The sequence below is a fragment of the Terrapene carolina genome, unplaced genomic scaffold (genome assembly GCF_002925995.2).
Source record: "Terrapene carolina triunguis isolate 2854851 unplaced genomic scaffold, T_m_triunguis-2.0 Scaffold42, whole genome shotgun sequence".
Classification (NCBI taxonomy): domain Eukaryota; kingdom Metazoa; phylum Chordata; order Testudines; family Emydidae; genus Terrapene; species Terrapene triunguis.
This window is the reverse complement of record NW_020664393.1, coordinates 26,720,308-26,725,920: the sequence shown is the minus strand read 5'-3', so window position 1 is coordinate 26,725,920 and position 5,613 is coordinate 26,720,308.

Here is a 5,613-nt window from a genome sequence, read left to right as displayed (position 1 = left end):
ACTATGGCCATTCTTATGTTCTGAACCTGCAACATCTCACTCCAGTCAAGGATCAGACCCCTAGATAAATCACTTGTTTGCCATGAAATTGGCTTTCCTTACTAAATATATGAAAAATGTTTGGTATAAGTGAGGCTTCAGAATTACTGTGCAGTCTGTCATCACTCTTATGGTCTATGGGGTCTTTTGGAAAGAAGTACCCTTCTGAAGTTGTGACTATGTCTTTCACTGGTGGCAGTACTGCTGCATCAACAGCAGGCTCCCAACATTTATGAAATTTCTTTGTATTTATATTAATATTTTAGTTTAATATTTGGTTTAATTAGATGTCCTTGTTTTGATCTTATGATACTCTCAAAAGAGGCATGAATAGAAAATAACATCTCTAATAATGCTTAAAAGGGAAGATATTTTATTAATATTGATGAGTTTGCAAGCCACTGTCATTCTGTTCTGAGAAAGTCTTGTAAGTTGCTTTGGCGGTTTGTTGTTGCTCTTGGTGTTTGGTTTTGTTGTTTTTTGTATATAATGCACGAGTGGTACTTCTTCCCCTGGCTGTTTACAGGGCGAAGGTAATATGCTATTCATCCTGGCATAGGGCCCACACAACAGAAGAGGAGTACTGGTAAACATACCGGATTGTGGAAGTAACTTGCTGGATGTTCCTGGAAGTCTGAAAGGCTGTCAACCTGCTCCCCCAGGTTGGCTAGCACCCAATTAAGTATTGCAGGGGCAACCTAGTACCACTCAGGGCTTTACTCAGTAAATCTGAATTATTTTGAACATGGGAAGGGATTTCTCATGTACTCCTCTGTAATCCCATGAATGTGCAGCTTTGTGGGATGTAGAATCCTCATGTGCCTGTGTTCTGGTCACAGACTGCCTGCAGTGCCCCTACAGCAGTGGTTCCCGAACTTTAACAACCTGTGAACCCCTTTCACTAAAATGTCAAGTCTCGTGAACCCCCTCCTAAAAATGAATATTTCCAGAGATTTTCTCCTTTACCTGAGTATAAATTATAAAAGCAGTGATCGTGGAAATATAAATTTTTTTTTATGACATGCTTATTACACACTATTTATTATTTATCATTACAGTATTTTTATTACATTATGAAAATGGCAACACTCTTCCCAACTCTCACTTTTGTAGCTTGTATCAAGGCGCCTATGTTTCATCAAGGAGTATCAGATGTGAAACAGCATGAAGGTATTTAAGAAGCCAACTCAAAGAATTCCTCCTACACAAGCATTCAGGTCTTGAGCAGTCCAGGCAAACAACGCACATTACAACAAAGCTTAAACTTGTTCTTCATAATAATTTTATAAACAATACTAGCTGCCTATTTAATTTTAAAAACAACAAAAAATATTTACCTCCCTTTCCATTTCTTATAAGGAGTCTTGAAGTTTAAATCTCCTCAGTGTGATAGATATGCTTGCTTTGATCTGCTTAGCTCTTGGAAGTCCAGGGGCTCCGGGCTGCTGGCCCCGTGCTGCCCGGGGTCCTTAGGGACAGCTCTGGCCGCCATTAGGGAATTTTTTCCCGAGAACCCCCTATAACATTTTGCGAATCCCAGTTTGGGAACCACTGTCCTACAGCTTTAATGTGGAGCCAGCCACCTTGTGGAGCTGGGGAGGGGTGGAAAGAGAGACCCCTTTCCCTGGCAGAGCAGGGGTTTATGGCTGATGATCAGAAAATACAACTCCCATTCCACTGCTGCCTCAAATCTCAGCCCCTTTCCCTGGCACAGTGAGGGTCCTTGGGCTGAAAGCCACTGGTACAATTTGCATTAACTGTAACCGGAGGCAGGGCTGCACAAGACCAGGTTTCTTTGCAGAGTGGAGGACGGGCATGGAGCATGATACAGAGCACTCAGAGACTCGATGTAGGAGAAAAACACCAGCAAACACTCCCTCAGGAGGAGAAGGCAAAAGAAGGGTTAGACACCTGATTTTCACCCCACTTGTTCATTAAAAATACTAATTACTGCCTTGCAAAGGACACACTCACTTTTGCTTCTCTGGAACCTGGAGGCTCTAGAATTTTCAGAATTTACACAAGTGTCATGAGAATCCACTGACTCTCAATGGGAGGAACAGGAAAGGAAAATGTATAGAAGCTCTACTTCTTTCCCCAGGGAGCTGAGGCCCCATGTCCGTGTGTGGGTGGGGCAGGTGCAAGACTACTTAGATCCTTTCAGGGAGTTTTCCCTTCCAGCCCCAGGTCTGTTGTGGGACTTACTCCCTGAATAGGCCCAATAGCTTTCTCCTCATCCTTAGACTCTCTCCCTGAAAGCTCAGTAACTCTGGACTGGGTTTTTCTGTGTTGGAGTTGTGGCTCCTCAAGGCAGTGTGGGGACCCAACATACCAATCCAACTCTGAGCCCCAATCCCTAGCAGTGCGAGGGTCATCTAGCTGGGAACAGGCAGGGCATAATTCACCCTCTGTAGCGTCTGTAAATGCTGCCTCACATAGGGAACCTCACTTAGAATTAAGACAGGTGTTTGCAGGACAGCTCATATCAGGCCTGAGTAAGGGCAGAGTCTGGCAGGGAGGCACCGCATTGGCAGATCCAGGTGGTTGAAACCACTATGCTGCTATTTACCTGGTCTTGGGTGGGAAGTAGGGGGAGGAAGATTACAAGTTGCAACTGCACAAAAACAAAAATAAAAGGCCAGGCACAATGGTTGGGAGAAACTGAACCACCAACTTTTTGCAACACTATAGAGAGAAAATCTGGTGGCCGGAGCTGAAGGGCAGAGCTTAGTCCTGGAGTCTCTAGCAACAACACTGAAGAGCTTCTGAATTCCACAGGTGGGGTCATTAACCCATTAGTAAAAAATGGGAGAAGCTATACAACAGAAGCATGTGGTGGCATAAAGCTGGTATAGCCAACTTTGCACCACCAGCTCCCTCCTTCACAGTGTGTAAAAGGAAGGGGCAAGGCAAGAACACACTATTTTCCTCCAGTGATTGTGGTTCCAGTCCTGGGCATACATTTAGAGCATCCAGCTCAGCTCCCAGCCTGCCCATGGTCAGGGAGGCAGAAAGGTGGGTTATTTGTATTATCTTAATATCTAGAAGTACCAGTCATGAAGCAGGGCCCCATTGCACTAGGCTGTCCTTGCCCAAAAGACCTTACAATCCAAGTATAAGATGAGACAATAGATGGGTGCAGACAGGAAGTACAAGAAACAATGAGATGGTATTGGTCAACATGATAGGCTGCTGGTGCACTAATAGACACCTAATCCTTGTCAAGTTTTTATAGACATCATCACAAAAGAGAGTTTTAAGGAGATTTTTAAGGATGATGATGAGGTAGCTTTGTGGATGTCTACAGCGAGGTCCTCCCAAGTGTGAAGGGCAGCATAGAAGAAATCATGAAGGTGCATATTTGAAAGTTTAACAAGTGGGAAATGGAGCATGGCGTTATGGGCTGATTGGAGGCAGGAGTCGACATCTTGATAGTGAATGAGAAATGATAGGTTATGACGGACCTTAAAAGTGAAGACAAGTAGCTATGTTTGATGCAACAGAAAAGGAGAGGCAGAGAAGGGATTAAGAGAGAGGTGATATGGTCAAAGGGGCAGACTAGGAGAACGATCTTTGCAGCAGCATTCTAAATGGATACGAGTTGGACAAGATTGCCTTTGTCAAAGCTAGAGAAAAGGATGTTGCAGCACTGTGGACAGATAGGAAAGGTCATATCTTAGATGTGTTATGCAGAAAGAACCTGCAAGATTTAGATAGATGTAGCCTTCATGTGTGGACCTACAGAGGTCTGAGTCAGATGATGCCCCGTTTATGGGACTGGGTGACAAGCAGACTGGGGGTGTTTTCCATAATGATTGAGAAAGGGGAGGTAGTGGGGAGGATTGGAGGGTAAGATTAGCAGCTCTGTTTTAGCCACATTGAGCTTGAGTTGACAGCTAGACATCCACAAAGAGATGTCCGAGACTGGCAAAGTTTTAATTTGGACAGAAAGACAGGTCTGGAGTAGAGAGGTAGATCTGTGAGTCATCAGCACTAAAAATTTTTGTTTACAGATGACATTACCCAGCAATGAAGTGTAGAGGGAGAAGACAAGGGGACCAAAGAATCTGGAGAAAGAGATCCCTGTGGACTCCCCTCCCGAAAGTTGGAAGAAGGATGAGGACACTGAAAAAATGATTAGGGAAACAAACGGAGAACCAGGAGGACAGTTACAGAAACCAGGGTAGGACAAGGTTTCAAGACGAACAGTACGGTTGACCATGTTGAAAGCAGCTGGCAGGCCAAGGAGAATGAGGAAGGAGTACTCATTCCTAGCCAAAGCTCAGAAGAGGTCATAAAAGACTTTGTTGTGAGTTATTTCAGTGGAGTGCAAGAGGCAGAAGCCAGATTGGAGAGGGTCTAGGATAGACTTGGATGATAGAAACTCCAGAGAGTGCATTCAGTGAGCTTAGAGATGAAAGCTATAAGGGGAATTGGCAGTAGTAGGCCAAGGTGTGTGTTTTCAGAATGGGAGAGACTTGTGCATGCTTGTATTGTGAGGGGAAAGAGACAGAGGAAAGTGGAGGCGAAGGAGAAAAGTAAAGAAGGAGATGAGAGTGGGTATGAGCAGGGCTGCCCGGGGGGGGGGCAAGTGGGACAATTTGCCCTGGGCCCCGCAGGGGCCCCGCGAGCCCTGGCCAAGAATCCCTTCCCTGGCTAGAGGCGCCTTTTTAATTTTTACTCACCTGGCGGCAGTCCGGGTCTTCAGCGGCACTTCGGCCGCGGGCCCTTCAGTCGCTCCAGGTCTTTGGCGGCACTTCAGCGGCGAGCCCTTCAGTTGCTCTGGGTCTTCAGCGGCGGGTCCTTCAGTGCTGCCGAAGACGCGGAGCGAGTGAAGGACCCGCTGCCGCCGCAGACTCGGAGCGCTGCCCGGTGAGTACAAGCGCCGCAGCGGGTGGCACCTTTTTTTATGTTCGCTCCCCCGCTTTGCCCCAGGCCTCCTGAATCCTCTGGGCAGCCCTGGGTATGAGAGAGATCAGGAAATGAGAGGGAATGACTGGGGCAAGTGGAGGAGAGCAGCTGAGAAATTTCTGCATCTGTGACAGGGAAGATGGAGGAGAGAGTTGTAGGAGGGGAAGGGGAAAGAGAAGACAAGTCAGGCGAAGGGGGAAAGTCACATTGTATTTTGCCAGTTTTCTCTTGGAGGAAAACTGGCAAGATACTGTGTGGAAAGAGCCGTGGAGGGTATGAGGAGCGTGTCAAAGGTGGCAAATAGACTGCTGGGATTACAGACATGGGATTCAATTAAGTTGGAGAAGTAGAGTTGTTTAGCATGGAAGAACTGAAGGAGGAGAGAATACATTTGTTGTGGAGGAAGCCTTGTCACAGGATTTGAGCCAGAGATGCTCCACTGTAAGAGAGAGGGGCAAAAGAGTTGAGGATAAAGAAGAATGAAGCATGAAGAAAATCAACAACTAAATCAATGGAAGAAAGGGAAGAGAGCAGAATAAGTCAACACTGATGGACTGGAAGTCATGGAAAGGCCGAGTGACAGGGCATAGGGTAAGGACTGCTGGGAAATATTGAAAGAGACCCAAGTGATGGTTGGAGAGGGGGAACTCAGCAACAGAGATT